The following is a 9,020-nucleotide window of genomic DNA, read 5'->3' on the forward strand; positions in this document are numbered from 1 at the left end:
GTATTGTCAGAAGCTTGCCCCCTGGCTAATTGGGTATCACCCACCTCAGCCCAGCACAGAGGAGATCTGCACTTTCGGCCGTAGAGAGCTTCAAATGGAATAGCCTTGATGCTCGTGTGATAACTATTATTATAGGAAAACTCGACAAGGGGTAAATGAGTATCCCATGCCTTTCCAAAGTCAATCACACAGGCTCGCAACATATCTTCCAGTGTTTGGATGGTCCTCTCACTCTGTCCGTCGGTCTGTGGATGGTAGGTTGTGCTCATGTCCAGCCTTGTTCCTAGGGAATGTTGTAGTGATTGCCAGAATCTTGAGGTGAACCTACTATCTCTATCGGAGATAATGGACATAGGCACACCATGTAGCCGTACGATTTCCCTAATGTATGTTCTCGTAAGTTTCTCCATCTTGTTAGTTTCTTTGATAGGCAGGAAGTGTGCAGACTTGGTCAATCTATCGACGATGACCCATATGGTATCAAGTCCACCCGTTGTCTTGGGCAACTTGGTTATGAAATCCATAGTGATCCGCTCCCACTTCCATTTTGGAATCTCTGGTTGTTGCAGTAAACCATAGGGCTTCTGGTACTCGACCTTAACCTTTGCGCAAGTAAGGCATTTACTTACGAAGGTAGCAATCTTTGCTTTCATATTAGGCCACCAGTATAGCTTTTTAAGATCCAGATACATTTTATCTGAACCTGGGTGGACGGAATACCAAGTGTTGTGCGCCTCGTTCATGATCAAGTCTCGGGAACCACCGTGCTTCGGTGGCCAGATCCGGTTCATGAAATATAAGGCTCCGTCACCCTTGGCTTCTAAATTCTTGTCCATTCCTCTAAGGGATTCACTCGTCACATTTTCAGGTTTCATGGCTTCAAGTTGGGCCGCTTGAATTTGCTTAGACAAGTGTGAATGCATGGTTATTGACAATGACTTGACTTTGCGACCAGAATATTCCTTCCGACTTAGGGCGTCTGCTACTACGTTGGCTTTACCCGGATGATAACGAATATCGCATTTGTAGTCACTGAGTAGCTCGACCCACCGTCGTTGTCTCATGTTGAGCTCCTTCTGATCGAAAATGTGTTGTAAACTCTTGTGGTCGGTAAAAATAGTGCTTTTCGTTCCGTACAAGTAATGTCTCCAGATCTTTAGAGCAAACACCACTGCTCCCAGTTCAAGATCGTGGGTCGTGTAGTTAACCTCGTGTGTCTTCAACTGTCTCGAGGCATAGGCGATGACCTTACCTCGTTGCATCAGAACACACCCGAGCCCTTGATTTGATGCATCGCAATAGATTACGAAGTCTTCTATCCCTTCGGGGAGGGATAGTATTGGCGCGGTGCACAAGGCTCGTTTGAGCGTTTGGAACGCTCTCTCTTGTTTCTCTTCCCAGTCAAAGGCCACGCCTTTCTGGGTCAAGGTTGTAAGGGGTTTCGCTATTCGGGAGAAGTTCCGAATGAATCTGTGGTAGTAGCCAGCGAGGCCTAGAAATTCACGAATTTCAGTAGGCGTCTTCGGTGCTGACCAGTTCTTAATGGCTTTAATTTTGGATGGGTCCACATGGATTCCCTCCTCGCTTACCACGTGTCCTAAGAATTCGACTCTTCAGATCCAAAATTCACATTTCAAGAACTTCGCATAAAGTTTCTCCTTTCGTAATGTCCCTAGAACTTGTCGCAGGTGATCGCCATGTTCTTCCTTACTTCGGGAGTAGATCAGGATGTCGTCAATGAAAACGATGACGAATTGATCCAAGTAAGGTCGGCATACTCTATTCATCAGATCCACGAAAACTGCGGGCGCATTGGTCTATCTGAATGGCATCACCACGAACTCGTAGTGTCTGTAACGAGTTCGGAAGGCTGTCTTCGGCACATCCTCCTCTAGTACTCGTAACTGGTGATATCCGGATCTCATATCAATTTTGGAAAAATAGTTCGCCCCTTGCAGTTTGTCAAATAGATCGTCTATGCGAGGCAGAGGGTAATGATTCTTGACTGTCAGTTTGTTTAGTTCTCTGTAGTCGATACACATACGGAATGATCCGTCTTTCTTCTTTACAAACAAGACCGGTGCTCCCCAAGTTGAGAAACTTGGTCTTATAAAGCCCTTACTGAGCAGTTCGTTAAGTTGACCAGAGAGTTCCTGCATCTCAGCTGGTGCTAAGCGGTAGGGCGACTTGGCTACTAGGGTAGCTCCTGGGACTAAGTCGATTCTGAACTCGACCTGTCGTTGCGGAGGTAATCCAGGTAGCTCTTCTTGGAAAATGTCGGGGAAGTCGCTCACTACTGGAATGTTCTTTAGTTCTTTCGTTTCGAGGCTCGTGTCAACGACGTGAGCAAGGAATGCGTGGTATTCTTTACGCAGATACTTATGTGCTTGAATACTTGATATAATACGAAGACTTGCACCAGGTTTTTCGCCGTAGACTATAAGAGTTTCGTTAGATGGGAGGTTTAGAGGGACTGCTTTCTCGAAGCACATGATGTCGGCACGATGAAGACTTAACCAATCCATGTTGATGATAACGTCAAAGCTTTTAATTGAGACCGGCATAAGGTCGATTGGGAATGAATGGTTGTCTAGAGTTAGGGTACATCCTAAGTATATGCTATTCGTACTTTCTATTTTTCCATTAGCCATTTCTACTGTGAATTGTTCTTTGAGTGCGTGTGGTGGTTGTTTAAACATGCGAGCAAATTTATGGTTTACGAAGCTTCGCTCCGCTCCACTATCGAACAGAATACATGCATAGGAGTTATCGAGGAGGAACGTACCAGTCACCACTGTTGGGTCAGCAACTGCTTCCCCGTGGCCTATAGCTAGTACCCTCCCTGCTCCTCCAGCATTCTTCGCTTTAGGGCAGTCCCTCTTAAAGTGGCCTGCTTCGTCACATCCATAGCAGGTCGGGCTCGCGCCAGAGCCGGGGACCTGGGTGATCGGTTTCACCGGGAATTTACAGAAACGGACGGTGTGTCCTTTCCTGCTGCAGTTAGAGCACTGCATTTCACGGCAGGGGCCATTGTGGTGGAAGTTGCATTTGTTGCACTTAGGAAAACTTCCAGCATACTGTCCCACCGGAGCAGTAGCAACAGCAGGGGTTATCACGGCATGCACAACCACAATTTGCTTCTTTTTAGCAGCTCGTTGTCTCTTCTTCTCTTCCCAGAATTTCCGCTTAGTGTTAGCGGGTTTGGAGGGTTCCGGGATGGTTAGGGTGATTGTTGTTGCAGGGGTTTTGACTCCATGGTCAATGAGTCGTTGTGCCAGTCGCTTGGCACTGTCGAAGGTAGCGGGGTTTGATGATAGAACATTCCCTTGATACGGAGGCACTAGCCCCCATATGTACCTTTCAATCTTTTTCCCTTCAGTGGGAACCATATTGGGGCAGAGGGCCACCAGTTCACTGAATTGGGCAGTATAAGCGACCACGTTGGTGCCCTTCATAGACAAGTTCCAAAGTTCCTGCTCCAATTTCTGGACTTCACCCCTCGGGCAGTACTCCTCAATCATGAGGTCCTTCATCGTTTCCCAGCCCATGTCGTTGGCTACGACGAGGGTTAGTGCCTTAACATGGCCGTTCCACCATGTCAGGGCCTTTCCTTCAAAGGTGCATGCGGCATACTTGACTTTGCTCGCAGCAGGGCATGAACAGATTTCGAAGACTGATTCAGTCTTCTCGAACCATTGTGAGAGGGAAATGACTCCGCCGGTGCCATGGAAAGACTTCGGCTTGCAATTGGTGAAATCCTTGTAGGAGCACTCTCTCGAGCGCACAGGGGTTTCAACCGGAATTGATTCAACAGGGGTTCCACCTCTGCTGGCATTAGATGAGTGATATTGAGCCATGGCAGTTGCCACTGCTGCAGCTACGATAGCATTTAGGGCTGCAGGATCGATGACCGGAGGCGGAGGAGGCGGTGGAGGTGCAGGGTTATTCTTGGGAGATTTGCGAGGAGGCATCTTTCAGCTATAAGTTTATAAAGATAAGAAGAATGGTAAGAGTCAATTTGCAAGTAAGGTAAGCGTGACACATGGACTAACTAACCATAGCCCAACAGTTGAATGAGTGTTTGAGATAACAACAAGGAATATTAGTAGGAAAACACAATCGTATAGATTTTTCCCACAGATTAGATGCATGTCAATAATACTGGTATTACCGATGTAATAAGTTCAAGGAAAATCGAACTAACAGTAGGTCTTACATCATACCATACAGAAAAGTTTGACAGTTCTTAGATTCCTAATTAGAGTACTGAAAGTTAGGAATATTTCACAGACAAGTGCTACATAGAGCACAGTTGTTAAAGGCTATTCCTTAACCAAAAGACAGAGATGTACTAGACATCATCTAACGGCGATCGGAATTCCTCGGGCGAGCCCTAACGTCTGACACTTGACGAAACACCTCTTGAAGGTGTCGCTCCTGAGCCCTCTGACGGGCTCGGAGTTCCAAGACTTCAGCTCAGGAGGCAGCCAGCTGTTGCTGCAGGGTTTCATTGGTTTTCCGGGTCCGTTCCATGTCTTCCTCAAGACGGCGGATGCAGACTGTGTTGACACCAGAGTTGGCATCAATCTCCATGAACTGGTCGATGGCTGCTCGACCTTGCTCAACATTACGAGCTATTCTGCGGATAATGACGGGCTAAGCTCGGTCAGCAAAACCACCTTCACTGACGTTGTAAAAGCTTCGGTCCCCAAAGTATGGTAAGGGTTGACCCTGTTCGTCACTCCAACGATTCAAGTTGGTTGCTCACAAGGGAGTAGGACCTGGAAAAGCTGGTCGGGGTTGTTGTTCGGGGCTTGACCTACTAGCGTTAGGTTGTTGACTTCAGGCTCGGAGTCGGATCCATCAGAAAAGCCTTCTGCGAGGTGATCATCCAAAGGGATTGGATGCTCATCTTCGAGCTCTTCTTCGATCCACCCGGCATTGCCTTCATTTGGAAAGTACGGGTCGCCGTGATGGAATCCAGCCATTTTAAATCTACGCGAGAAGAGAGGTATAAGAATATAGTATACATGTAACTAGTAGTACAAAATACACCTATAGTATTTTAAGTTTAAGTTGTACTCATCTTCTTGTGGTATTGTTGGTAAGTTTTTAGACTTGTTAACACATCACAACCATTCTAGGGCATATGCTAATCACTCCTAGGACCAGCATAGTTGATCAGGCAATGCCATTCCCAGGACTGACCATACATCCCCGAGCTCACTTGTGATATTTAACAATCGTAATACTTTTGTTCTTGTCATTGTGACACTGATTTTAGTATGAATGCAGACTAGTATACTTAATTAAATATTTTAATATTTAAAGTATAGACTCTTGGTCAGAGTGCTTTAATCCCTAATGGGTTTATAGTTTAGTATATGTTTTATGGGTTGATATACTTGATTCACTATAAACAATGCTCTAATACCAATCTGTCACACCCCAAAACCAAGAACGGCGGAAACGTTCTGGGGCGGAGGACGTCATGTATAGTATCACAACACAGTAAATGTAAATAAGCAAACAACATCGTCCATTGCATTAAATATATAATTTTAATACAAGCATGTTCTGTACAATTTTAGACACCAAAAATATAATGTAAATCAAAATAATAAGATGAGTCTTGAATGCGCTCCATCTTCTCAAAAGCTGGCCTCGGTACCTGTCTACTGATGACCTGAGAATACAAGTTACTTTGAAAGAGTTTATCAGCATTAAGCTGGTGAGTTCATAAGTATTATAGTGTCGGTGTTTGTTATCAAAACGTTTGAACGTGTCTCAAGTGTAAGTTTGTAAAATGTAAGTGAATGTTTGTAAGTGTTTGTAAAAGTTTGAATCTCTCAGAAAAACCTATATTTTCTATTAAAGTAGCCTTCTTCCAAGGCTTAACTGTTTTGTATGCTCGTTTGTTGTAAAAGTGTGTAATTTCCCAAGTGTAACTATCATTTAACAAAATATAGTTTGTACATTAATGTTTAAGTGAAATAATCACTAAATATATGTAATGGGTAAATCATTGTAGTATTGTAGTGTTGTATTATAGGAACTACGGTTGTACTAACTACCTTAAACCGGATTTATATTAAGGTATCATGTGACTAATTGCACCATACTATCGACTGGTAACAACGACATACGAATGGTCATAATAACGGAATGACGTTTGGCACCCGCAGACCTGCAGGTCCGGCTGTAGCTAGCAGCAAGGTGTAGGATAGTCAATCCAGTATAGATCTATACGCAAACTCACACTCTCCCTCCAAGAGACTCTGGCTACAACTCGGGCCATGGCATTTAAGTCATGCTCCGATTCATATCACAATAATGAACGTATTCTAGTATATGTACTGTAATGAACTGTTCTAGTATAGTTGTATATGTTCTCCCTCAAGTATAGTTGTATATGTTCTTCCTCTAGTATAGTTGTATATGTTCTCTTTCTAGTATAGTTGTATAAGTTCTCTTTCTAGTATAGTTGTATATGTACTCATAGTAATAAGTATTGACTCATGAATGAACTGACTCATTGATCTAGAAATTGTAGTAGTATGATCATGTGTTACCCCGATGGTAACTTACTAATGATGTACTGATACGCATGAATAAAGGAGTACTTTTATGTCTATATATGTACATTTGATATATAATTAATATTGAAACGACCTTCGGATGGTTACCCGAAATCCCACCAGACCACATCCAAATCGAGAAAAAGGAAATAGGGCGGATGGCCTTCCTAATCCCTTTAAACATTACTTATATATCTATACATATATGGGCATGCAATTTATAAGGAGTAAAACAAAGTTTAATAAAAGCATTTGATAAGTAAAAGAGTTTGTAAACGGAGTAAAACAAAGTTTAATAAAAGCATTTGATAAGTAAAAGAGTTTAACAAAGTTTAATTAAAGGGGTATGAACTCACTTGTGGTGAGTGGATTGGATTGAAGTGTCGGATACCGTGCTAGGTGGAAAACGGAGACTTGTTCACACGCACGAGCCTAGTTATCACATAATGAGCATATATATAACTAATTAGCCAAATAATAACTTAATGAAATAATTTGGGACACTTAGGAACATGTAAACACTTTGTATAAGTGTTATAGGTCCTAATGGTTGCATCTAAGTTGCTATGGGACAAGGCTAAAGTGGTTTAATGTACCAAAGGGCTTTATATAAGAGTTTACTACCCAATAAACCCCACACAAGGAGTTTACGGTCAAAAACCCTTGAGTTTACGGCCGTGAACTCCAATCTTGGTGGTAATGTGTGTTTTGAAGTGTTATTTGATTTCTAGAATAAGCCTAACTTGGTGGTTTAATCCTTTGGGTAGTTTAGGGCATAGATAATACTCCTTTGAGGAGTTTACGACCAAAAGACCATATCCCTTAGAGTTTACGGCCATAAACTCTCATGGGATGGGTGTTTTAATTCTTTCAAGTCCCAAACACAAGTAGGATAATTTCTAGGCATTTGTTTAAGGCTAAGGGGGACCCTAGGCACACTTTGGTGCCCTTATTTGGTGTTTACGGACCAAGAGTATTCCTTGGCCATAAACTCCCTTTTAGGGGTGTTTTTGATGTGTTAATGTCCCCATATTAGCTAGAAGTAATTGAGAGTTAATGTCTAAGGCCTTTAGGAGTGATTAGGGCACATTTAAGCCCTTGAATTTGGTGTTTACGGTCCAAGAAACTCTTGGGCCGTAAACTCCCAAAGCTATGTGTTCTTGATTGTTTTGTAGTCTCAAATGATCATACATATTATCCTAAACTAGTTACCTAACAAGGAAATGGGACTAGATGGCCTTTAAGCTTCATTTTGGAGTTTACTCCCCAAGAACGTTCTTGGGCGGTAGACTCCCGAATCACATATATATGACATACAATCTATGTTAATAAGCATAAAACAAACATTATAACACAACTAGAGAAGTGTACTCACGATTTGGGATGAAAACCCGAAGATCCATGAGAGAGAAAATGGCTTTTCTCTAGTTGGAAATGTGAATAATGAATGAATTTAGTTCAGAAATGTATTTATAGTCCTGAAATATTTTGGCAGAAAATATTTTTATTCTGGAATTGGACTCTAACATTATGAAGTTTTGAAATGCTCAAGTTTCACAAACTCATGAGCATCCACTCTCCTGATATCTCCTTAAACGTAAACCCTAATGTACACAAACTTATTCGGAAAAGTCTGAAATTCATTGAAACTGGACTAGCTTCTATTGAATAGCTAATGTTTCGTACAAAATGGAAATTTTGGGTTGTCACAACTGAGCACGAGAGAAGAAACATTGACGAAGAGAGTTCTCAGCAGAAAACATATCCATAACATAAATATCGTTTTGTCGATTTGCAGTAAGAACAGTGACATTCTTTTGATCAACAACCTTTCCTTCTCTCTTGTTAAATAAAACTTCATAACCAACGTCACATAGTTGGCTGATAGAAATGAGATTATGCTGAAGACCTTTCACGGAAGAGACATTCTTGAAAACAATAGAATTGCACTTGATGGATCCATATCCTTTCTAGCTCCTTTTCCATTATCTCCATATGTAACAGCCGGACCATCCTTCTTTATGAAATCTTTAAAGAGCAACTTGAATTCTATCATATTCCTTGAGCAGCTGTTGTCTAAATACACAATATGCTCTTTACCCTGAAACTAATATATATATAGTAAGCCATAAAACACAAAAAATACATATACTACACACTGACCCATTTGCAAAGGGTCACTCACTAAAAGATATTATAACAACCATCAGGTATACAATTCAACGACTTTCCCTTTTTGATCCACTAATCATTGCGAGTTATGATATTTTTAGTGCGAACGGAGTCCTTTTCAAAACTGCACTTGCTGACTTTGTGTCAGGCATCACAACATCGATAACAAACTTTGATTCCAGAATTCTTTCCCTTAACATTAGATTTTGATTTCTTTTCAACTGTTGAATTTAATTTGAAAGTTATGGTACAAGGGATGTCATTGTTTTT

Source organism: Lactuca serriola, chromosome 3, assembly GCF_051521515.1.
Source record: "Lactuca serriola cultivar US96UC23 chromosome 3, Lser_US96UC23_V15, whole genome shotgun sequence".
In the NCBI taxonomy this organism is placed as follows: domain Eukaryota; kingdom Viridiplantae; phylum Streptophyta; class Magnoliopsida; order Asterales; family Asteraceae; genus Lactuca; species Lactuca serriola.